Below are 27,866 nucleotides of genomic sequence, written 5' to 3' on the forward strand. Positions count from 1 at the left end.
CTAACCGAATGAAATTTAATATTAACATTAATTTATATAAAAAAATATATATAAAACATACACCTAGATTACTAGTTTTGCGCTAAACAGGGTGCTAAACTAACGCCAACAAATTTGCGTTATTTCACTCTCCATAGAGCTGCTATTACGACTTACTGAAAAGCATCCTTGTGCTGTGCGTTAAGCTCCATACCGCACAAAAGCCAAGGGCTTAGTTTACATGCTTGTGCACGCTTTCCTTCATTGACATTAATGGGGAGAAAGTGTCAGTTTTTTTTCTAACACCTGAAGTGCGGAATAGCAAATCGCTGTAACGCAACCCCATTGATGTCAATGGGAAAAGAAATTTACATTTAAACCTAACACCCTAACATGAACCCCTAGTCTAAACACCCCTAATCCACCTCCCCCGACATCGCCGACACTAATAAAAGTTATTAACCCCTATTCTTCCACTCCCCGACATCGCCAACACTAATACAAGTTGTTAAGCCTTATTACGCTGCTCCCTGACATTGCCGACACTAATAAAAGCTATTAACCCCTATTCTACCACTCCCCGACATTGCCGACAGTAATAAAAGTTATTAACCCCTATTTGCCACTCCCCAACATCGCCAACACTAATAAAATGTATTATCCCCTATTCTGCAACTCCCCGACACTAATAAAGGTTATTAACCCCTAATTCCCCGCTCCCCGACATCGTTGACACTAAATAAACCTGTTAACCCCTAAACCACCAGCCTCCCACATCGCAAAACACTAAATTAAACTATTAACCCCTAAACCTAACACCCCCTAACTTTAAATTAAATCTACAATATAACTATCTTAAAATAAATAATACCATACCTGTGAAATAAAAAACCTAGATTTAAACTATAAATTAACCTTACATAACTCTTCTAATAAAATTAAATAAACTACCAGTTAAAAATCTAAATTACAAATTTAAAAAACCTAATACTACGAAAAATTTGAAAAAAACATAATTTATGTAAGAACTTACCTGATAAATTTATTTCTTTCATATTGGCAAGAGTCCATGAGCTAGTGACGTATGGAATATACAATTCTACCAGGAGGGGCAAAGTTTCCCAAACCTCAAAATGCCTAAAAATACACCCCTCACCACACCCACAATACAGTTTTAACGAATAGCCAAGTAGTGGGCTGATAGAAAAAAGGGGTAAAAAGCATAAAAAAAGGAATTGGAAATATAATTGTGTTTTATACAAAAAAGCATAACCACCATAAAAAAGGGTGGGTCTCATGGACTCTTGCTAATATGAAAGAAATTAATTTATCAGGTAAGTTCTTACATAAATTATGTTTTCTTTCATGTAATTGGCAAGAGTCCATGAGCTAGTTACATATGGGTTAGAAATACCCAAGATTTGGAACTTCACACAAGAGTCACTAGAGAGGGAGGGATAAAATAAAAACAGCAATTTTCCACTGAAAAAATTAAATCCACAACAAAAAAAAAATATTTTTTTCTCATAAATGAAAGAAAAAACTTAAAATATAAGCAGAGGAATCAAAATGAAACAGCTGCCGACGAACTTTTCTACTAAAAACTGCTTCCGAAGAAGCAAATACATCAAAATGGTAAATGTATGCAAAGAAGACCAAGCAAATCTGATCAACTGAAGCTTCATTCTTAAAAGCCCATGAAGTGGAGACTGATCTAGTAGAATGAGCTGTGATTCGCTGAGGCGGGCCCTGACCCAATTCCAAATAAACCTTATGAATCAAAAGCTTAACCAAGATGCCAAGGAAATCCCAGAAGCTTTTTGACCTTTCCTAGAACCAGCAAAGAGAACAAATAGACTAGAAGTCTTTCTGAAATCTTTAGTAGATTCAACATAATATTTCAAAGCTCTTACAACATCCAGAGAATGTAAGGATCTTTCCAAAGAATTCTTAGGATTAGGACACAAAGAGGGGACAACAATTTCCCTATTAATGTTGTTAAAATTCACAACTTTAGGTAAAAATGAATTTTTATGAAAAATCTGAAAAGGTGACTCACAAGAAAGAGCAGATAATTCAGAAACTTTTCTAGCAGAAGAGATAGTCAAAAGGAAATACTTACCTGTAAAATAAACCCTAAGATAGCTACAATATAATTAATAATTACATTGTAGCTATTTTAGGATTTATTTTTATTTTACAGGCAACTTTGTATTTATTTTAACTAGGTTCAATAGTTATTAAATAGTTATTAACTATTTAATAACTAACTAGCTAAAATAAGTACAAAATTACCTGTAAAATAAATCCTAATCTAAGTTACAATTACACCTAACACTACACTACAATTAAATAAATTAAATTAACTACAATTACCTACAATTAAATACAATTAAATAAAATTAACTAAAGAACAAATCCCCCCCACTAAATTACAGAAAATAAAAAAATATTACAAGAATTTTAAACCAATTACACCTAATCTAAGCCCCCTAATAAAATAAAAAGGCCCCCAAAATAATAAAAATCCCTACCCTATACTAAATTACAAATAGCCCTTAAATGGGCTTTTTGCAGGGCATTGCCACAAAGTAATCAGCTCTTTTACCTGTAAAAAACAAAATACAACCCCCCAACATTAAAACCCAGCACCCACACACCCAACCTTACTCTAAAACCCACCCAAACCCCCCTTGAAAAACCTAACACTAACCCTTTGAAGATCACTCTACCTTGAGCCTCTTCACCCAAGCCAGGCGAAGTGGTCCTCCAGACGGGCAGAAGTCTTCATCAAATCCGGGCAGAAGAGGTCCTCCTGACGAGCAGAAGTCTTCATCCAGGCGGCATCTTCTATCTTCTTCCATCCGACGAGGAGCGGCTCTATCTTGAAGACATTCGACACGGAGCATCCATCCAGACCGACGACTAACGACGAATGACGGTTCCTTTAAATGACGTCATCCAAGATGGCATCCCTTGAATTCCGATTGGCTGATAGAATTCTATCAGCCAATCGGAATTAATGTAGGAAAAATCCTATTGGCTGATGCAATTTTTTATTTTGGTAATTTTTAAGATGGTCTTGATTTTTCAAGTAATCACAATTACACAAACAGATGGATATGTGCTCTAAGTGGGAAGGTAGACACATGCGGCTAGAACTTCAATCCTATTGGCTGATCCAATCAGCCAATAGGATTGAGCTTGCATTCTATTGGCTGATTGGAACAGCCTATAGAATGCCAGCTCAATTCTATTGGCTGATTGCATCAGCCAATAGGATTTTTTCTACTTTAATTCCAATTGGCTGATAGAATTCTATCAGCCAATCAGAATCTAAGGGACGGCATCTTGGATGATGTCACTTAAAGTGATATTCATTCCGAAGAAGACGTCGTTTAAAGAGGATCCTCCGCGCCGGATGTCTTGAAGATGGAGCCGCTTCACGTCGAAAGGGTTTTTTTATTTTGGGGGGGCTTTTTTATTTTGATAGGGCTCTTAGATTAAGTGTAATTAGCTTAAAGATCTGTAATTTGTTTTTTTATTTTCTGTAATTTAGTGTTTGTTTGTTTTGTGATTTAGCTAATTTAATTTAATTTTTTAATTGTATTTAATGTAGGTAATTTATTTAATTGTAGTGTAGTATTAGGTGTTAGTGTAACTTAGGTTAGGTTTTATTTTACAGGTCAATTTGTATTTATTTTAGCTAGGTAGTTATTAAATAGTTAATAACTATTTTGTAACTATTCTACTTAGTTAAAATAAATACAAACTTGTCTGTAAAATAGAAATAAATCCTAAACTAGCTACAATGTAACTATTAGTTATATTGTAGCTATCTTAGGGTTTATTTTATAGGTAAGTATTTAGTTTTAAATAGGAATAATTTAGTTAATAATAGGAATTCTATTTAGATTTATTTAAATTATATTTAAGTTAGGAGGTGTTAGGGTTAGACTTAGATTTAGGGGTTAGTACATTTCATATAGTGGCAGTGACGTTGGGGGCAGCAGATTAGGGGTTAATAAATGTAGGTAGGTTGCGGCGACATTGGGGGCGAGAGAATAGGGGTTAATAAGTATAATGTAGGTGTCAGCGATGTTGGGCGCAGAAGATTAGGGGTTAATAAGTATAATGTAGGTTGCGGCGGTGTCCGGAGCGGCAGATTAGGGAATAATAAGAATAATGTAGGTGTCAGCGATGTCGGGGGCGGCAGATTAGGGGTAATATGTGTAAGATTGGGGGTGTTTAGACTTGGGGGTGTTAGGGTGTTAGGTGGAAACATAAAATTTATTTCCCCATAGGAATCAATGGGGCTGCGTTACTGAGCTTTACGCTGCTTTTTTGCAGGTGTTAGACTTTTTCTCAGCCGGCTCTCCCCATTGATGTCTATGGGGAAATCGTGCATGAGCGCGTACGACCAGCTCACCGCTGACTTAAGCAGCGCTGGTATTGGAGTGTGGTATGGAGCTCAATTTTGCTCTATGCTCACTTCTTGCCTTTTAACACCAGGTTTGTAAAAACCCATAATACCAGCGCTGTAGGAAAGTGAGCAGTGGGAAAAAAATGTTTGTTAGCACCGCACAGCTCATAACGAATAACTCGTAATCTGGCCGATGGATTGACCATGCAAAGGTAAACTGTGTCCATGATAGACTACTTCATTTTTTTAAATTTAATTATGAAATATGTGAAAGTGAGTAACTTTATTTAGTTCCAAAAAAAAAAAACAACTTTCAGGGTAATGTTTTATTTGAAACTTTACTTTAATATACTAAATGAAACATTTAGTTGTATTAGTATTGTAGTACATTGCACTATTTAAAGTAGAGGAAAGTATATTGTATAGCTTTTATTAATGTTAGGTTTACCAATGTGCTTGGGTTTTACAATTTAATTCTATAAATCTACTATAATCTGATTATTATTTCTGAAAGTAAAAACAATGTAATCATAGTACTTTTACCTTGTTTTTGATCAATCAATTTACAGATATGGGACCCAAGTTACTGTTATATGGACAGACAAGGTTTACAACAAAGGAACCTTTCTGCCTGTCTTTGTGTGCAGTTATCATTGCACAAGTAAATTCTAGTACCCTCTGCCCTTGCATGGGCCTGCCAGTCACCCTGAAAGAAATTGTTTGGGGTGATTTGTCTGAGCCACACCACCTCTGATGTGGATGAGAGCTGAAGTAGAAGCAGGGGAATGTCTGTTGCTTCTTAACATGTAATAAGCAGGCTTGCATGATCGCACCTGCACTGCAAGGGCTCCTCTTCTTAATATGTGGAACCTATAGAATGTAAAACTACATAACTTAGCAGTATTTCTTAATGTATAGTTTTTTGAAGTTTAAACTATTGTTATTTAATATGTGAAAAGCTAAACTTCTAATACATTCTGACGTAAAAGTTCTCAGATTGCATATTTGTTGGCAGTTACAATATCTACTTAGTATAAACAAATGTCCTGCTAAAAAAAGGATTTGGTAAAAAAAAACTTTATTTAGAATGTGCTGTTATCAATGATTCCTTTTTTTCTGACAAAGCATTTTACAATCTATTTTTGGTATAGGAAGGTGTGGAATCATTGTGTATCATATGATCCATGAAAGTGAGTATTTTTAAAGTCTAACTGATAGCTTGACATTTAGTTTGTGCACATCTGTAATATTATAAAGTATCAATATGGCTAGGGTAGGAACATGCATATTTAATTTAGGAACATAAGGCTCTCAATGTAGTCTCTTGTGAAATATCATTTCTCTCCCCCTTTGAGAAACAGAAGGTAATGTTGTATATTTATATCTTTGTAGATTAAGCTTAGCATGCATGCTGAATGGCAATTGAATTTGATATAGAATATGCTATTTTTCAAGGCAAATGTCTGTAGATACATTATTTAAATATCATGCATTTTCTTCTGAAATGTTTTTTAATGAAACAAAAATAACATAATTGATGCATGCACCATAATCTGTCTTGATTCCATGCTCTTGATTCAACAATTTTATGTGTATTTCAGGGATATATTTTGAATCTTGTTAACTATCTTTATACACATGACTTGGGAAAAAATGCATATTCATGTTTTTTTTTTTTAATGTATTTATTTATTTCCATTTTAACTTAAAACAAGCAAAATGTAAATGAAATATCCTTTCTTATCATTATGGAATTTTAATTCTACAGCATAATTATGGTTGCAACGTTATTCTCTTCGACTACCTAAAGACAAAAACAATAGGCTAGATTACGAGTTTTGTCGGTAAAAACCTGCGGAGCTAACACTCCTTTTTTTCTTACCGCTCCCTTTAAACAACACTGGTATTACAAGTTTTCTGAATGGCTGCGTTAGCCTCAGAAAAGTGAGCGTTGAGCAAAATTTAGCTCCACTTCGCACTGTAATACCAGTGTTGCTTACTGTAGCGGTAAACTGGCAAAATGTGCTCGTGCACGATTTCCCCATAGGATACAATGGGGCTGATCTGGCTGAAAAAACACCTAACAGCTGCAACAAAGCAGCATTCAGCTCCTAACGCAGCCCCATTGTTTCCTATGGGGAAACACTTTCTAACTCTACACCTTACACCCTAAAATGAACCCCGAGAATTATGGTAGGAAAAATCTGATTGGTTGATTTAATCAGCCAATCTGATTGAAGTTCAATCCGATTGGCTGATTGGATCAGCCAATAGAATGCAAGGTCAATTCTATTGGCTGATCCAATCAGCCAATCGGATTGAACTTCAATCAGATTTGCTGATTAAATCAACCAATCAGATTTTTCCTACCTTAATTCCGATTGGCTGATAGAATCCTATCAGTCAATCGGAATTCGAGGGACGCCATCTTGGATGACGTCATTTAAAGGAACCTTCATTCGTCGTTAGTCGTCGGGAAGAAGAGGATGCTCCGCGTCGAATGTCTTGAAGATGGACCCAATCCGCGCCAGATGGATGAAGATAGAAGATGTCGCTTGGATGAAGCCTTCTCCTGGTCTGGATGTCCTCTTCTGCCCCATCGTATGAAGAATTCTGGACGGATCGGATGACCAGTGGTGCCCGGCTAGGTGAACACGGCTCAAGGTAGGGTGATCTTTAATGGGGTAGTGTTAGGTTTTTTTAAGGGGGATCGGGTGGGTTTTAGAGTAGGGGTGTGTGGGTTGGTGGGTTGTAAATGTTGGAGGGGGTCTTGTATTTTTTTTTACAGGTAAAAGAGCTGATTACTTTGGGGCAATGCCCCGCAAAAAGCCCTTTTAAGGGCTGGTAAAAGAGCTGATTACTTTTGTAATTTAGTATAGGGTAGGGAATTTTATTATTTTGGCGGTCTTTTTTATTTTATTAGGTGTAATTAGATTAAAATTATTGTAATATTTTTTTATTTTTTGTAATTTAATGTTGTTTTTTTGTACTATAGTTTAGTTTATTTAATTGCATTTTAGTTTAGATAATTGTAGGTAATTTATTTAATTAATTTATTGATAGTGTAGTGTTAGGTGTATTTTGTAACTTAGGTAATTTTGAAATTATTTTAACTAGGTAGCTATAAATAGTTATTAACTATTTAATAGCTATTGTATCTAGTTAAAATAAATACAAAGTTGCCTGTAAAATAAATATAAATCCTAAAATAGCTACAATGTAATTATTAATTATATTGTAGATATTTTAGGGTTTATTTTATAGGTAAGTATTTAGTTTTAAATAGGAATCATGTATTTAATTGTAGTAATTTTAGTTTGTTTTATTTAAATTATATTTAACTTAGGGGGGTGTTAGTGTTAGGGTTAGACTTAAATTTAGGGGTTAATAACTTTATTATAGTAGCGGCGACGTTGAGGGCGGGAGATTAGGGGTTAATAATTGTAGGTAGGTGGTGGCGACGTTGGGGGGGCAGATTAGGGGTTAATAAAATGTATTATAGTGTTTGCGAGGCAGGAGTTCGGTGGTTTAGGGGTTAATACATTTATTATAGTGGCGGTGATGTCCAGTCGGCAGATTAGGGGTTAATAAGTGTAGGTAGGTAGCGGCGACGTTGGGGGGGGCAGATTAGGGGTTAATAAATATAATGTAGGTGTCAGGATGTTGGGGGCAGCAGATTAGGGGTTCATAGCTATAATGTAGCTGGCGGTGGTGTCCGGTCGGCAGATTAGGGGTTAAATATTTTTATTATAGGGTTTGCGATGTGGGAGGGCCTCGGTTTAGGGGTTCATAGGTAGTTTATGTGTGTTAGTGTACTTTGTAGCACTGTAGTTAAGAGCTTTATGTTCCGGCATTAGCCCATAAAACTCTTAACTACTGACTTTTTTATGTGGTAGGAGTCTTGGAGGTAGAGGCTGTACCGCTCACTTCTTCCAAGACTTGTAATACCAGCGTTAGGCAAATCCCATTAAAAAGATAGGTTACGCAATTGACGTAAGGGGATTTGAGGTATGGAAAAATCGCGGAAGAAAAGTGAGCGTTGAGTCTCTACCTGCCATACTCGTAATACCAGCGGGCATTAGAAAGCAGCGTTAGGACCCCTTAACGCTGCTTTTTAAGGCTAACGCAGAACTCGTAATCTAGGCGAATGTTATTCCACTTTAATAAGAAGTTAAAAACACACTAACTAAAATGACCGCTGCAATAGTAGTCTGCAACCTGCTCATTACAAAACCTACCCCTACCCAAATCAACACTGGAGAATAAATACAAATTGTGACTTCCCACACTAATACACTGTAATTTTTTAATTAACTTTTTTGATGTTTTTATTGGAACCTCTTGTAAAGTAGTGATAGAGGATAGCCTCAATAATAAAGCGAACAGTATATGAAGCTGTGAAATCAGCAAATGACAGTCAGGATCAGACTGATATACTTCAGGAAAGTTCTTCTCTGTGAAAGGCACATGTTGAGCAAAAAGAGGCTGCTTCTTGGGTGGTAACTAGCCATAGAACAAGCTATTATGCTATTGTTCATTCCCAGATTGAGCGCTTCTCTCTCTTTTTTTTTTTTTTAATCAAAGTTTTTTATTGAGGAATACCAGGAATACAAAAGCAAAATACAATAAACATTATACATAAAGTTGAGACATGACACCTCACAAGCTTGTACAGGCCTAAAATCTCTAGTACAATATGTAATAATCGCATTCTGGTGTTACCTCTTTTTCATTTTGTTTCCTATGTCATGACACAAAAAGAAAAAGAAAGATACTGTTCACAGTTTGGATATCCATAACAACTTGTACATCTTATAGCATGGTAAACTATATACAACAAGTAGATGTATTTATTGACTGATACTTTTCGAAATGTAATAAAGCACAAATGGGTTAAACACCTTTGACATGCATTATAGACCAGTGGGAACAGACATAAAATGTCCACCCGCTGGTAGTCTCGGCACCCACTAGTTATGATCATATGAAGGGAGAGGGGGTAGAGAGAAAAAAAAAGGGGGGGGGGAGGGGGTAGGAAGGGGGGGGGACGGAAGAGGGGACAGAGGGGGAGGGTAATGTAGGGGTATGCACCTAGGAAGTGGAATGTAGGTAACCTAGTCTAATCTGATTGGATATGTTGCAAGGTCTACTCTCTACAACCTGATTCCAGGCAAATCTAATCCCCATATAATTCAGACCAACCCTCCCATACCTTAATATGCAGATCTGCCTTGCCCATTATATTGTAGACATAGCTTTCCATTTGTTTCATGTGAGTGAGTTGAGTAAACACATCTTTTATAGAGGGAGGCAAAACTTGCTTCCACTTTCTAGCTATTATTAATTTGGCTGCAGTAAGAAAATATATCAGGAAGATCTTTTTCGGGAGAGGCATTCTAGGGAAACCCAAGTGCAGCAAACCAAGCACAGGAGAGGTCGGTATATTATAATGTAGGTCTCTCAGCAGTTTTAGGCATGATAGCCAAAAGAGCCTTATCTGAGGGCACTCCCACCACACATGCATCCATGTGCCTACCTGACCACAGTTTCTCCAACACAATGGTGAGGAAGAAGGGTACATCTGGTGTAACCGTTTAGGTACTAGGTGCCATCTGTAAACTATTTTGTAATGAATTTCCCAGAGTGTCGAGCAATGTAGATATCGCCTGACTAGCAGCATCTCTCTATGACAATCTCCCAGACTAATAGACTCGTGAAGGTCTGACTCCCATGCTAAGTACGACACAGTTTTCACCATCGCTTGTTCTCCAATTAATAGGGAATAAAGGAAAGACATCATAACCCTAGGCTTGTGAGCTGAACACCAGCACAACTCCCATTTTGTCCTATTCCTTCAGAAACTGTTTAGAAGTCCCCAGCTTCTAAGAAAGTTAAGTAATCTAAAAGCTTCAAAGTAGCCTTTTTTGGAGATCTGATATTTTGTCATAAAGGAGTTAAGGGAAAAATGATCGACTCCCTCCTGAATATCCTCGGCCAGTAGATTACCAATACTAAGCCATATGTTCATATGGGCTTCCTGGAGACACCAAGCAACGCTTACCACTGAATGTACTGGAGACTGGTGTGGAGCTATATTTGGTCTGTGTCTATTTTTGTCCCAAAACCGGAGAGTATCTACCATAACTGGCTGAATTATACTGAGCTTATCTCGGCAGTGAACTGGAATCCAAATCAGATCTGAAAGCTTCATATGTAATGGCAAAGTATCCCTCTCTACCTCTTGCCATCTAAGGCTAGAATCGACAATACTCCATCCCATGATGTGGGATAATCGGGCCGCATCATGGTATGAAAGGATACTTGGAACCGATAGGCCTCCCTGTTTGACCTTTCTTTGCAGAACATAGCCCGAAATCCTAGGTCTCCTACCCCTCCAGATATAAGCTGAAATCATACTTTGTAACCGGTTTATTATTGATCTGGGGATTTGAACTGGGATGCATCTAAATAGGTATGTCATTTTTGGGAGGAACGACATTTTAACCGAAGCTATCCTACCAGACCAAGAGATTTCAGAGTACTCCCAGGAATCTAGAATCTTTTTAAACTCTTGCATTCGGTTAGTAAAATTTCTGTCTATCATTGTGACCAGATCGGGGCTCAAGTACACTCCCAAGTGTTTTATGCTATCCTTCATCCATTTAAAACTGTATCTTTTAATTTCAGCCACTACTGAGTCTGGGATTCCAATCGATAGAGCCTCAATTTTAGTTAGATTCAGCTTATAGAAGCTCAGAGCGCCAAACTGTTGTATAACCTCCATTAGACCAGGTAGAGAAGTTCTAGGGGATGTCAATAAAATAATAACATCGTCTGCAAAAAGTGCGATTTTATGTGTGGAGTCTCTGAACTTGACACCCTCAATTTTATTATTTCTCCTAATGGCTTGAGCCAGAGGCTCTATTACAAGCGCAAATAATAAGGGTGACAAGGGGCACCCCTGTCTCGTTGCATTTGACACATGGAATTTTTCAGATTGAAATCCTACACCTCTGACCACCGCCGTGGGGCCTGAATATAAAGTCCTCACCGCAACGACAAACTGCTCTGGGACTCCGAAGCTTTTCAAGGCCTCCCATAGGTAATCCCACCTCACCCTGTCAAACGCCTTTTCCGCATCAAGAGACAGGGCGAGGAGGGGAACCTGTCTAATTTTGGCCTCAGACATTATGTTTACTAGCCGCCTAGTGTTATCGGGACCCTCTCTACCCGGTATGAACCCCATATGGTCTCCGTATATCAAAGATGGCACAACTTTAGCCAGACGGTTGGCCAAAATTTTAGAATATAATTTAGTGTCTACATTTATTAATGATATGGGTCTATAACTCCCACATTCCGCCGGGTCTTTATCTGGTTTTAGTAGAGTAACTATATTAGCTTCCAGAAACTCTGGTGACACCGTCCCCAGAGTCATTATCTCATTAAAGAATCTGTGTAAGATAGGCATAATTATGTGTTTGAAAGTTTTATAGAATTTCCCCGTGTACCCATCATGGCCAGGAACCTTCCCTAATTTGAGTTGTTTAATCACCAATTTAATCTCTTCAATAGATATTGGATTTTTCAACAATTTAGCGTCATGTTCAGATAGAATAGGTAGTTCTAGACTCCCCAAGAAAGAGCCTATTGCCGCTGTCGAGGAGAATGCGTTATCCTGCTGAACTTGTATGTTATATAAAGAACTATAAAATTCACTAAAGGCCAGACCAATTTCCCTCAGAGAGGACACCTTAGTGTCTCCTCTTCTGATAGCTACTATACGTTTTTGGGCGGTTTGATTGCGCAGTTTGTCCGCTTGGAACATAGTTGGTTTGTTGTTGCAGTAATAGAATTTCTGTCTGAACTTATCTAGGGTCCTCTGGACTCTTAGCAGTTCTAGATCTCTAATCTGTTTTCTTAGTATTTGTATCTGAACATTAATCTCTGCAGAGTAGGCCCTAGAAATTTCAAGTTTGCAGTTTCTTAATTTACATGTTAACTCAGCTAACGTGCCACCATTTTTCTTTTTTGCTTTGGCTGACAATTTAATATAGAGGCCTCTCATGTAAGCTTTGAGAGTAGACCATAGATTCTGGCAACTCGTTTGTCCATCATCATTTGATTTCAGAAAGTCTGTAATAGCTTCTTGGCTGTTTAGTATATCAGCTGGTGATTGGATCAACCAGTCAGCCAGTCTCCAAGAATATCCCTCATTTGGGATAATTGGCCCCAACTCCAGTGTCACAGAGTGGTGATCCGACCAAGAGATCGGAAGAATTCCAGACCCTAACGTTTTATCTAAGAGTTTAGCCGATGTGAAAAAGGTATCTATCCTAGAGAACGACCCATGGGGGTTTGAATAAAAGGTGTAATTGCGCATTGAGGAATTATACGCCCTCCAGGCATCATAGAGTTGAAACTGGATCATCACCTTTCCGAAATGCATCTGCTTTTGACTTTGAGGACCTGTCTTTTTTAAGTGTAGGAGGCACTAATTTGTCGATATCAGGATCCCATGTGAGGTTAAAATCTCCACCTACACATAATTCTCCCTGTCTGATAGCTGTGACACGGTGAGTGTTTTTTTAAGGAATTGTGTTTGCTTCACATTGGGAACGTAGATGTTTACGAAGGTAAATAGTATATTGTTAACTTTACAGACGAGGAAAATATATCTCGTCTGAGAATCTATTTCACTATAGATTTCTTCGAAACTTACTGAATCCCTGATCAAGATTGCTACCCCTCTGGATTTACTGTGGTGGGAGGCTCTATAAACATGTGAATAGTTGCAAAATTTAAATAGCTCACCTTCCTGATGCCGCCAATGGGTCTCCTGAATGAAAGCGACATCTATTTAATTGTGCCTGAGTTGATTAAGCAGGAGGCTTCTTTTTGTCGGGGAGTTTAGACTCTGAGTGTTGTGAGTGAGGAACCTTAAACCTGACATCATTAACAGCAAGTGTGTCTAGGTGGGAAAAGATTTCTCAGGGAAGAGGGGTGGGGTGCTTGAGATGCGTTAGGAAGAGGGAATAGGGGGGGAAGAAAAAAAAAAACACTTCTCTCACTTTCTCCCCCCCCCCCCCCCCCCCTGGTTAAAAAGGCCAAAAAGTTAGAAAGGGTTTCCAATCACTAGTAACTGCTTACTCTAGTGCTTATCTTAAAAGGCTAACATTGAATTTTGTATAACTGAAAAACGGATATAAGAATAACTTACAACAATATATCGGTGATTGTGGATAAATACCGCTAATTAGTTCACTGATAGTGAGAGTGAACTATAGCTAAAAAATTTTACTTTATATAAGAGATCTTACTTTATGTGTTCTCTCTAATCCACAGCTATATAATCTTTCTTAACGTAAAAGTAGGGAGAGAACGTAAAAAGAAGAGGTAAATAGAAAAAGACAAGAAGAGAAATGAGAGGAGGGGGAGAGGAGAGAGATGGGTAGCTCAAAGATAGGGCCCAAGGAAGATGAATACTGTGAGAAGAAATTGAGGTTATCAAACCCAATTATTTTCACTAACAGAGATCCACGTTATACCCCTACTTCCTCATTACATAGATATGTACAAAGACCAATGAGAGAGATATGTGGAGGAGTACAAGGATTAAGGGGGGCAATATGTAAAGGATTGGAGGAGAAAAACTGAGAAAAAAGGAGGAAGGGAGAAGGGATACGGCCTAGTAATATAAGAGAAGGAGATAAGGCAAGAAAGAAAAAAGGGGGGGGGCGGAGGCGGCCTATACAATTTGTTGTAGCTAACTTTAACCACTCTTTGTGTATAGGTAAGCACCTAGGGAATGTTTTAAGGTCGTGGTTAGTCTAACTCTACTTAGACACTTTGAAACCCAAATTTGTGATGTCCAATGGGATCTCACAGTAATGTACAGCAACCAATTAGTGTTTAATGGGGGAAAAACAATATCAATATAAGAGGGGGAGATTATGTGTGGACGAACATTTTCATACATGTAGGAATACATCAACCTTTTTACTATAGTAAAAGAAAACCTTTAACATATATTGAACATTCAAGATGCATATATTGAGGTCAAGTGACCTTGCAAACCTAACCGGTCTGCAGCCTAAACTCGAACTTGTCTTCTTCCTATTACTTGAAAAACAGAAAGGAACCCTGGAAAGAAGAGAGACAAAACAAGCAAATGACATTCATATAACACTATTATGATTAATTAAAACATTTCACGAGTCTATGGTGGGCTGGAATAGGAGAATAACAATGGACATGTATTATAATAGTCTCGTGCCCTCAGAAATGAGGCCAGGTAAGTCTTGAATATGTCCATCTTTTGCTTTATGTAGAAAAAAAAGAGAACTGACTTGTCCTTAACTTCAAGTAATACAATTTATCAGCACCACTTAACAACACTCTTTATTTATGGGAATAATTCAATCCTTAAGTGCAAATTACTTCAACATAAATTGTTGGGGAGATCCGATATGGGCTCAGGCCCCTGATCACGGTGTTGGAACTTTATCCTGTTTGTTTGGTCTTTTTGGCAGGGGTTGCCATTCAGCAGCAGATGGTCTTAAGTCCCTTTGGGGGGTTGGGATGGGACCTGATCCTTCTACTTGTTGTCCCAGACCAAGATTTGTTAAGAGGCTCATGCCCTGTTCCAATGAAGAGATGGCATAGTTCTTATTTTCATGCTGGAAGAACAGTCTGACTGGAAAGCCCCATCTATACTTGATCCCGGCTCTTCTCAATTTAAGAGTGACAGGAGCAAATTATCTTCTTTTTTCCAAGGTAAAGGACAAAAGATCGGGAAACAGCTGGATCCCAGGGTGTTTTTCTGTAAAAGATTTATTGGAAAAAGAGGCCCTCATCAATTTTTCTTTAAAAGTAAAATAGTGGAGGTGTACCATCTCTTGGCAGCTCTGAAGCCATTGTTCTTGGTTTGATTGCTCTATGAGCTCTATCAATTAAAGCGTCCGAACTCTGAAATGGGCCCAGAAGGTCTTTAAATAGGTTCAGTAAATATTCCGGCAGATCAGTGGGACCGACATCTTCCTTGATGCCCCTTAACCTGATATTGTTCCGTCTGGACCTGTCTTCATTGTCAGCTATCTTAGTTTCTAGGTCACTGATAATCTCTGCCAAGGATTGGGCATAAGCTAGTACATTTGCCTGATCCACCGCCATATCCTCCTGCTTCCTTTCCATCGCTTCTGACCTTTTGCTCTGAATGTTTAGGTCTCTTCTTAAGTCAGCAACTGAGTTCCTGATTGCACTTCTGAGGGAGGAATAGCGGGTGTCTATTTTAGATGATAGAGCATTGATTGAGTCCAAGACCTTGGAATCAGAATGAGAAGACTTTCCCTTAGGGAGACTATCCGTCTCAGGAATTTCTTTATAAGATGAGCGTGAATCCCTTGATTCTTCATCAGACCCTTCTCTATCAGATATAATTCTGTTATTAAAATGATCTGCTACTGTACGCTTGGGGCCTTCTCCTAGCCTTTGCTGATGTTTTTTCTTACTGGAGTGAGCCATTTTGGATTATAGGCTGTGAGACCCCATATGGGAAAGATTAAACGCCAATAGAGAATGGTAGTTTGAGGGGCACTACCTTTTAGGATGAGTGTTGTAGTAGTTGCTTAGAGGCTCCACATCTCCCCCTGCTCAAGGTTTTAGTGTGAGGCCATGGTTTAGGTTGTGAGTCTCATCAAATCTGGGGTTTTATCTTTTAGGGGCATATAAATAGTACCCCTTTTGGGCTAATTGTGCTTCTCCCGTACTATGTTGACAGAAGGCGCTACACCTCGGGAACTGTGTCCTCACTGGACCTAGACGGGCAAAGGAGAGTGGATATGACCTGCTGTGGTAGCACACAGCAGGAAAGGGGAGAGGTGAGCGCCCCACGTTATTGCACAATAGTTGGAATGCAGAGTTAATATGGTGGGATAGAAGTTATAGTATCTTAAACAGAAAAAACGGCTTTTTTGTGACTCTGCTAGCTCACATTGTATTGTTAGAACAGGCGAGGGAGAAGCTGCATAGCCATCTGCAAAGCTGTCATAAATGGTATGATTCAGGACTATAGGGTTTTATTCAAATCACAAATACTGAGAGTCCTAGACAGAATTTGCATAAGCCTTATGAGATATTAACCCTTCTATATATGGGTTGCTTATGGTATCCTCCCCACTATGTATGGGTCAATAAAGAAAAGAACTTTAATTCAGCTCAATGCTCATGTAGACTCGTTATCCAAATTCTATGGTTAGGGGCCTAAATCACTTAACTTAATTCTGATAGAGGAGATATACTGAATGATGAATAACCCTCTAACACCTTGATGTAGCTGTGCTGTGTCTTTAAAGCAGCTGGAGTGTGGGTTAATGTGAAGCATAAAACATTTGTTTAATATACAGTCCCAGTGAGGAGGACAGTGGTAAGATCGCTAATATTGGTGAGTCAATAGCCCTAAAGGGCAGAGTATAGGTATTATATGAAGTAAATGTCTTTTTACAGGGTCAGCGATATTTAATTCCCCTGGAGACAGAAAGGAGTGAAGAGTGAGCTGCGTACAGTGGCGCCCAAAATGGTGGAATTTTGCGCCAAAAACAAACAGAGTGTTTAGGTATCTCACAGCTTGCTTGCATGCACTGTGTTAAAGTCTCTGTATATGCAGTTCTGTCTATTGTCGCTCATTTGAAATCTAGAGTGGAATCCCCTCTGTTTCTTTATATGAGTAAAGCCAGAGAACCTCTTACTTGTAGTTTTAAGCAATGTTTATCCCAAGTGTTAATTGACATGCAAGAGTTAAATATCAAGTGTCCGCAACTCTTATGTCTCCTAACAATGGCAAAGTCCGGTATCTCTTCTAGCAAACCATAATTCAACCTCCGATGGTGCTAATGTTTAATAGTGTGCCTTCTTTGACATAACCCATTTTGCCCCGCAATCAGATTTTACCCTGTCACTCCGGGCCACACTTCTCGGCTTGTTAGTTGCGGAGGTACGTTCACCGGGTCAGATCCCCGGTAGTTGCTACTTGTTTGGTCCTCTTTCAAACCTCCTCCTATATCTTATGTAGCTCTCCGGAGCGGATCCCCGACCCTCCGGAGAGATAGCTGGAACCAGTTTTCACCTGCTCCCATAGCGTGTTCATATGCTCAGGCTGAGTTGCAGAATCGGGCTCAGAGTCTAAGGGTCCTCGGTAGAAAGATTTGGGCAGCTAGGTCTTGCAAAAACCTTCTCAGTACCTCAGCTATCCTGGCCGTGGCAAATTCTCACTTGCAAAACTCCCAGAGTGGGTTTTTAAGCTTAGATAGCCCTTTTGTGATGCAGAGCTCCACGAACCCACAGCCTCTTCATACGGCAGTTAGCTCCGCCCCTGCGCTTCTCTCTTTTTATTTAAATAAAGTGAACAGTATCTGAAGGTGTGAAATCAGCAAATGACACAAGACACCTCAACTGAACACTAGATAGTCAAAGCATAATGTTAGTAGGTTACCCACAATAAGACAAATAGGCCAAGATTACAAGTGGAGAAACACTAAAAATGCCTCGTCTTTTTATCACTCGCAGGCTAACCCGATGTGTGTGTGTGTATACATCTATATATGTGTATATATGTATGCATCTATGCACATACATATTTACATATATAAACAGATAAATAATCCTTATAATCCTTTTAATCCTTATAATTTACTTCAGGTCTCAGGTCACGCTAGCACTATTTGGGCTATTGTTCGAGTACAACCCTTAACTTTCAGCTTTTATTATCAGTGACATTTAATGTATTCATGACATCCATTGAAAGTATAGGGTGCACTAAAGCAATGTCGGCCATGCTAAATCTTCCCTGGTAAATCTGTTTTACCATATCAATTTGCATGCTAATTTTAGCTTGATCCAGCGATATTGATATCATGGCCTACGCTATCATTAGCACTCCACTTATAATCTGGGCCATAGTGTTTACTCAAACGTAGTCCAGTAAATGGCAATTAAGATAACTGAAGCAAGCTAGAGCAAGAACAAGCTGTTACAAATTCATTAAAACACAGTACAGAAAGCAAAGCAATGCAAAACATGAATATTCACAGAGAACAATAACTTAGTTGCTTTGTAGATTTAAGTTTTTTAAACCCAAGTGTCTGATTCATCCCATTAATCTAAGCACAAGAGAAAGTTATGCTACTTTGCTGATTTGACTGTTTAATAAACAATTAGCTGGCTCTACGTATAACATTTCTCACACTGAAGTCCTGATTAGAACAATGAAAACCATCAGACTTTACCAAAAATGCATTTTAAATTTAATGGAATCCAGTCTAGATCCAGACTACTGGGTGGCTAATTCATGAAGTTAAACTCTTTAAAAAAGTATTCACACCACTTTTGGCCTTACAGGCCTACTGCTAACTTTCTGGCTGCGTACTACTGCAGAATTGACTTACTGGTGGCAATTATCTGTTTCTCAGCAACAAACTCTAAATCTCTCCAAACCTGAGCTCCTTTTTTCCCCCCCTTTTCCAAAATCTCCACCCCCCATGTCATTTTAACTGTTGACAGCTCCATCATTACCCCAACCTCACATGCCTAATGTCTTGGGGTCACACTTGACTCAGATCTTTCTTTCACTCCTCACATTCAGTCCTTGGCTAAAGCCTGTTGATTCCACCTTAAAAACATAGCTAAAATTAGACATTTACTTACGCAAGACACAACAAAGATTTTAATTTACTCTCTAATCCTTTCCCGCCTTGACTACTGCAACTCTATCCTCTCTGGTCTCCCTAGCTGCTGCCTAGCTACTTTACAATCCATAATGAATGCCTATGCCAGGCTCATCTTCCTTGCATGTCGCTCTTCATCTGCCGCACCTCTCTGCCAATCCCTTCACTGGCTTCCTCTTGCCAACAGGATTAAACACAAAATTCTCACGATGACACACAAAGCCCTCAAATGCACTGCTCCCCCCTATATTTCAGACCTTGTCTCCAGATACTCTCCCTCCCGTCCCCTTTGCTTTGCTCATGATCTCCTACTCTCCTCCTCTATTGTTACCTCCTCACATTCCCGTTTACAAGATTTCTCAAGACTGGCTCCCATCTTATGGAACTCTCTGCCTCGCTCCACAAGAATCTCCCCTAGTTTTAAAAGCTTCAAGTGCTCCCAGAAGACTCTACTATTCATGGAGGCTTACAAACTACACTAACCTTTCTATCTCCACTGCTATCCCCTAAAACCCCATAGCATGTAAGTCTAGGAGCTCAGCTGTTTGTAGTTCACCTTCTTAAGAGCCGACTACAACAGTGCAACTCTCGGCAGGACCTTCTCTCCCCATTTGATCCCTATAATCATTTTTTAGATATCTCCCATGTTCATAGCGCTGCAGAACCTGTTGGTGCTCTACAAATACCTGATAATAATAATATTAGCTCTTGCCCACTCCCTCTCACAAACCTGTGCTGCTTTTACCCCCTTTCTCAACCTGGCATAATCTTTGCCATAGACTGACCTTCATAAACTTTCCTTCTAACTGTCCAAAAAGTAATATGAAAACAATCTATTCTCAATAATATCTGTCAGACTCTTAGGTACTTCACTCAGCTGGAGCTGCACTGTATTGACTAGCTTTTAGACATTGCAGCATGACACAGTCACACTGTTTCTTCTAGAGGATGTAGCTGCAGCGATCTAAAAGCTGCACTTTCCTGGGACTTGGGGCTTGTAGGAAGAGGAAGGAGACATAGGCCCTTGTAAATAGGGTGGTTTTAACATGCACAAGGCACTGTGATTTTCACTGGGGACTGTAACGTAGCTATAGACCCACAGGTAGACTTCTCCAATAAAAAAAGCACACTACCTAAATCCTCCCTGAGAGCTATCACAAAATGCCCTCCTTAACATCTGGAGACTTCAATACCCTTCTCAGAAAACATATACATTCTACTGTTGTTCCAGTTCCTCAGTGATATATATATAAAAAAAAGTGCATAATGGAGTACTATTACATGTCCCTTTTCTTTGAATATTAATAGATGATATTCTGAATACACTTAAGTAAAATGTATACTCAAACTTTAATGAGCTATGATAAGCTCTATTCTGAGGTTATGCTTGTTTAACCCTGACAAGCCATAGGATATAATATGCACAGTCTTTTAAATCCGAGGATATCTCGAGATTATAATCATCCTTACAGTTGTTAAGCTTGTTTTAAATAATTTAAATTATTAGAATAATCTATACCTAAAATGGATAGAAAGCATATAGCTGAGAATTATCTTAAAGGGACAAGAATGTCCTTTGTTCTTTTGATATCCCTTGTTGAAAAGTATATTTACATATCCTCAGCAGCAGCAATGCAATATTGGAAGGTGACAGGTTATTGGTGGCTACACACATTTTTATGTTCTCATTGGCTCACTAGGACGCCGATATTCAAAGCATTGAGATAGTCAAAGAAAAGGGGCATGTCTGAGCAATGCTGGCAAGTGGCGATGTCTGTGCAATAGAAGTCAATGGGAGCGTGATGTCGCCACCTGCTTCGCTGACATCACCACTTGTCAGCTTATTGCTGCGCTGGGGAGGGGGGGCTATTTGAAGTAGAATAGACATTGAGCTCACTGAAACTAAAATTAGTTTCTGTGTAGGCACACTACAAATATTACCGTGGGGACCTATGTTTTATTTGACCTACACTAACTATCTCAAGCGATGTAGTCTCAACAGCTGATAGTTGGAGAGACAAACATGGGCGCTACCTTCCTCACATCCTGCACTTAACTGATTCAAACATGTCAATCTTGTGTTGATGTGTCCAAATCAAAGTAAAGCTTACTCCCATTAGAACTACTTCATGACTACCAATACTCCCCCTGCACCACCTTGCTACCTCCCACCGACCACCTACACCTACGTCAGAGCTAACCTACACTCCCCCTTAACCACCCAGCTTACTCCTCCTGACCGCCTACACCCACATCACACCTAACCTACACACCCCTGAAACACCCAACGTAGTCCTTAATATCACCTGCATTTACATAATCTCTAACCTACACTCCCCTGGAACGTCCCAGCTAACTCCCACATACTGCCTACTGTCAGGAAAATAACTCACAATAATAAACTAAAAAAATAAACTTCCCTATTATAACTATGAAGCTATGTCACTTAAATTAAAACAAAATAAAACAGAATAATGTGTCACAAATCTGCACTAAAACACCGGTGGCCGACTGCAGGAGATCCGGCAAAACCTTGGTGGCCTATACTGGCTCCTGGAACTCGGCCACAGACAGGAATTGAGCCCCGTTCTGCTGCTTCTTAAAAGAAGTGCCGATCTGACAGGGTATTATTGGCAATTTGATGAGGCACCTAGGGATACCACTTGATTGGGGGTGCTACCTCCTGGGAGGAATTGGGGACCATCAATTCCAGTCCCTCATAAAATACAGAAGGCAGCATTTACAAACAAGTGGTATCCCTAGGTGCCTCATCAAATTGCCAACAACATACTAAAAGGGTGTTGATCCCCTGCAACCTGCTCGATCAGCACAGCTTTTAAGAAGCGGCGGTCCAACAATGTGTTCCAGGAACCTGGATAGGCCAGTGAGGTTTTGCCAGTCCTCCGATGTTTACCACATCTCTTTGACAAAATATGTATGTATTGTCATATTATGTAGATATCTTAAAAGGTATTTAATGGTTGCTTGCTATTATTTCAAATATAAATATATATTTGAAAATATATGTTTATGTTTAAAATAAAAGGAAGCATCATTCAATACCTTTTACTTTAGATACTATACAATGCTTTAAACAATATGCATTGTGCATGACTATGCATATCATTTAAAATGGACTCCTAAACTGTCATAACCTAAAACTAACCATAGAAGCTAAGCCCCTAAACATAAATATTTAATATTTAAAATGATGCATTGTTATGTAGAATGCATATTGTTGAAATATTTGCATATCAATTAAAATGTAAATAATGTTGCTTCTTCTGTTTATCTTTTGTTATTAAATACAGTATAAATAACATAGTTCCACATAACTGCATGCTACTGACTACTATAACAAATATAAATTAACATATATATCAATGTTATCACTAATAAACACAAAGCGCTACCATAAATACATTTTAATGTATATGAAATACTAAAAGCATATGCAATAATGTCTGACTACATTATGTCTACAATGTTTGGAAAACAAAAGGTATAGTCATGCATAATGCATATTAGTTTATGTATTGGATATATAAAATAAAATGTTGATATTCTTTCTTGATGCATTTATTATTTTAAATATAAATATATTTTTAATACAGGTGGCCCTCGTTTTACAACGGTTCAATTTACACCGTTTCAGAATAACAACCTTTTTTTCCAGTCATGTGACTGCTATTGAAAAGCATTGAGAAGCAGTGCATTTATTAAAATAGCTAGTAGGTGGAGCTGTCCGCTTGTGTTGCAGCAAAGCCAAGCAAGCTGAAATTAATCAGTTTAACCAGCCTTGAGCTCTCGAGCAGATTTCAAAGGAACAAGATATTCCTGTCTATAAATCAGTCCAGATTGGAATGCATAGAACGAACTGTTTGCAGAAAAATGCAAGTGAAGTCTGTGTTGTGTGATTATTTTATTAGGTTTTTAATGCTGTTTAGCAAATGTTTTTTCTTAAAGTCTTAAAGTCTTCATTTCAAAAGCTTTAAAAATAATGTATTAGGTGTTACTTATGACAATTTTGAGAGGGGCCTCGAAGCTATTTCCCTCACTTCCTATTGACTTACATTATAAACTGGGTTTCAATTTACAACGGTTTCGATTTACAACCATTCCTTCTGGAACCTAACCCTGGCATAAACTGAGGGCTACCTGTATAGATATTTATGTTATAAAAGACAGGTGCATTATAATTATTGAATTAAATAACTGCATGCCTGTTATGTAATAAAACAATTTCCTTTGTAAAATAAATATAAATTTTAAAATATTTGTTTATGGGTACAATAAAAAAAACACAACAACAAAACCCCCCCATTAATTTATATACAATAGTTAAAAGAATAGGCATCATGCATAATACATTTAAACATTTTTAGATACATGCACTATTAACTCCTAAGATGCCCTAATTGGTATGGGAAATTGTTAGGAGATTAAAGTCTAATAAATATTAACTATAAATAATCACCTAATCAGCCCCATACAGGTATGGGGGTGGTTAGTAGATTAAGGACTAATAAATACTATTGATAATCACCTAATCAACCCCCATACAGGTATGGGAGGGTTGCTTAGGAGATTAAGGCCTACTAAACGGTAACTATAAATAATTACCTAATCAATCCACATATAGATATGGGGGTGGTTAGGAGATTAAGGACTACTAAATACTAACTATCAATCACCTAATAAACCCCCATACAGGTATAGGGGGGTGTTTAGGAAATTAGCGCCTACTAAATGGTAACCATAAATAATTACCTAATCAATCCCTATACAGATATGGGGGTGGTTAGGAGATTAAGGCCTATTAAATACTAACTATCAATCACCTAATCAACCCCCATACAGGTATTGGGGTGATTAGGAGATCAAAGCCTAAAGTGCCACCTTCCAATGCAAACTAGAACTAAAGTAACATCTAACCCCCTCTAAACTAAACCTCATAAGTTACAATAAAAAATATTCTAAGTTACATAATTAACTACAGTATTCAAAATAAAAATCTACCATTATACTTAGCACTAATCTACATGCCCCATAAAATAAAACCTACCCAAAACAAAAGAAAACATAAACCCTAACACTAAAATAAATTACAATAGCCCTTAAAAGGGCCTTTTGTAAGGCATTGCCCTAAAGTTATTTCAGCTGTTACATAAAATAAAAAATTACAAATCCCCTCTACAATTCCAATACCCCCCCCTAATAAGTCTTCCTAAAAAAAAACCTATCCTATAAAATAAAAAATAAAAAAAATCTTAAAAATAAAAAAATACACCCCAAAAAAACCTTAACTAACCCAAAAACTTGTACTTACCATTGAGAAATACAGCTCCTCCTGATTCTATGTTGGGCCCTCTTCATCCCGGCTCCTGGTGCCAGGGTTCCACATTCATGGCGGCAGAGGCAGGCTTCGGCGGCCTCTTCCACTGTCTCCTCTCCACATCTTTTCTTTGTCTCTCTTCCATGAGCCCTCATCTTCATGCGGTTGCCGCCGCACACTGAAACTCCAGAAGCTCAGAAATAGAAAAGGATAATAAGAATTTAAATTTTAAAAAGTTCTTGCTATTGGCTGATTAAAATCAGCCCATCGGGATTGATATTTAAAATCAGCCAATCAGGATTAAGTGGTAGCCCTATATATAGGGAATCTGTGCTTCCGAAAGTTCAGTGTGCGGTGGTGACTAGATGAAGACGAGGGCACCAAGAAGAGAGCCAATGAAAAGAAGATTTAGGGGCGGCGGTGATGCTGGGTGTTATCTTTAGCCAGCATAGCTGACCAATAGCATGTTTAGTAAACACCTTTGAGGGATGCCGCTATGTCAAGAGCTTGGAATATTTTGACAGGCTCACTCGACATAGAAGCAGATCCTTTGGAATATTTTGCCTTAGTAGTTTCGATCATCGGGGCCTAAATGTGTTCAGATAGCTGCAGGAAGTGCATTGCTGTTCTAGAGCTTAAATTTAACTACTGGGTCGATTACAATCCTTTAAAAAAGTTTTTATTCAAATAACTTCATCATTAAAACTCTTTAGGGATTTTTGCAAATAAATCATTTGTTAAAGGGACAGTATACACTCATGTTCATATAACTGCATGTAATAGACACTACTATAAAGAATAAGATGCACAGATACTGATATAAAAATCCAGTATAAAACTATTTAAGAAAATAAGAAAGGGGCCCTACAAGCAATCTGGTGTGTTCTAACTTAAAATTGTGTTATTTAATTAACAGTGCGTATTAAATATTCCTTATTAGAAGAATCTTGATAATAAAGGATTGAATTTGCTGTGTTGAATTTCTCTTATAGTGTTATGCTGATTATCTTCAGTAATAACATTGTTTCAATCAAATTTAAATAACAATAAACGTCCTAGACAGTGTGTCCGATGATGAAAGAATAATTGCGTTAGATATATGGTCATATAAACTTCTATGGGTGATTAATATGTGAACTTCTTTGAGTGATTATAATTGTAGATTCTATTAGTGCGAACTCTTGATTGTAAAGTGTGTGAACTATAATTGAACCTATGTATACTTCTATTTAACTGGATTTCTAACCAAGTGAGATGTTTAATCTAGAGTGAATGGGTCAAGAAACTTATATAATTTTAAGTGATGTGGGTGATAAAAACTATTGTTACCAACAGGCTAATAACCTTAAAAGATGCTGCTAAACAAATATAAACACATATATGTTCATATAGGTTATAAATGATTAATTTATTGGATCATAAAATACAAAAAAACAATTCAAATATTACTGATTAAAACTAAATAAGTCTAAGCAATAACTTGGAAGTAATTAAAATTACTTAAAATAACACCGGTGTTACACAGTATAAAATATTAATAAGCGCTTATATTAACTAATAAAAACAGCCTTATAAAAACAGCCTTATAAAAAATCTGCCTAGTAAAAATCTGGTTCACATTAAAATGCAGGTTTAAACAATTCTGGGTTGAGATTGGGATACAGTGCAAAATTGAATGAGCGTCTAAATGTCAAGGTACTTTGTACAAGATATGTGCTCAAAACTTATAGCTTAGTAGCTTGGATGCTTGCTACAAATGTATTCACGACAGCATTTGCTGCAGTAAATAACAGTGTTTCAGCTTCTGTTTTCTTCCCGTGTCTTTATAAGTCAGTCAAAACAGTGTCTGAAGATTTCAATATAAAGTCTTGTTGATAGCAAATTATTTTTAGCAATCCAGAAACATGGTTTATCAGAGTACCTTTAGTCTTTGTCTTTTGTCCTCCTCTCCTGTGTCCGTTGGCGTTCAAGCTGTTTGGTGATCAGCTGTATGGTCACATGAGTTAAGTGAACGAATGGTGTGAGGTCTTCTTTTGAATTAAGTGTGCGCACTAGATTCCTCAGTGAATCCTTCTCCCGGCCCCTCTCGCTATTCCACTATTAGCCTCGCTTTCTTTATTTCAAACCGCAGGGATAGATGCAGCGGTCCCGGGTGCCGGAACAGACAATCAGTGATAGTGTTATGAGCTGTTAGTTTGGATTGATGCGTATCGGCTTCCACAAAGCCTTTCTCAAGATACCCTACAGCTCACTCTGATTTCATTTAAACCTTTTCCAATCCAGGAGTCCTGAATCATGTGACCTTCCATGTAACTCCTGCAATGCTGTCTCTATGTGAAACTTCCTGTTTTCTTTATATACATATATATTCCCATTGAGTCTTTCTTGTTACCTTTCTTGGTACTTTCTTGTATCCCTCAATTCACAACCCAATCTTAATAAAACTAATAGCTATATAGCTGGCCGATGGATATTCTTAACATTTAATATCAGATTATTGATTCAAGTGATAATTAGTTCTTCAACAACTACTTTTAGCAAAAAAATTTAACAAATAACCATTTATTACGTTATAAGGGTATTCTAATTCCCCCTATATATGCATACTATCAAGTACATAATTTAGAGCCTATTGTTTAGCTATTAAGATTATTGTTAACCCTATATAGATTAGGTGTATAAATATTGATGTTGCATGAACTAATTCCCTAATATTAGTAAAGAGGGGGGGGGGAGATATAGGTAAAGCAGGTACGTTACTTAGACCTTCAGAATTGGATATGGGATTTTTAATAGTGTGATGGATATTCTAATTGAGGTCACTATGTGCATGATAGTACTCCACCAGATTGCTTGTAGTGCCCCCTTTCTTATTTTTTCTACTTTTTAAACTTATTGTGGAGTTGTTTGTGAGAAGACTCCACTAGTAAAGGAGGCTATATCTGGAGTGAGTTGAACAGTTCACCATTTTTTTTTTGTATTTTATTTAAAAACTTACTTAGAAGCTCTCAGTTTAGCTCTGTTGAAAAGGTAGTTGGAAAGCCCACTGCAAGTGGGAAATAAGACCCTCCCCCTTCTTTTGCATATAAAAAGACCCTTTTACACAAACAGGAGCAAGCTGGAGTAGGTAGCTAATGGTATTCACATAAAACTTTGGGGCTTGGTTAGGAGTCTGAAAATCAGAGCAATGCTATTTAAAAATAAGCAAAACTAGGGGGGCGGAGCCAACTCTCAAGGAGAGCAGACGTGCCTAAGCTGAGCTCCTGCTATAGCTAGTTAAAACTCTAATTTAAATTCAGTCTCTTTTCAATTAAATAGACAAGGCTGTCTCATATATCACCTGCAGTTAGTAGAGGCTTGGGAAGCAGTGAAAAATTGATGGCTGAACCTACGGCATATACACCACGCA

Source organism: Bombina bombina, chromosome 3, assembly GCF_027579735.1.
Source record: "Bombina bombina isolate aBomBom1 chromosome 3, aBomBom1.pri, whole genome shotgun sequence".
In the NCBI taxonomy this organism is placed as follows: domain Eukaryota; kingdom Metazoa; phylum Chordata; class Amphibia; order Anura; family Bombinatoridae; genus Bombina; species Bombina bombina.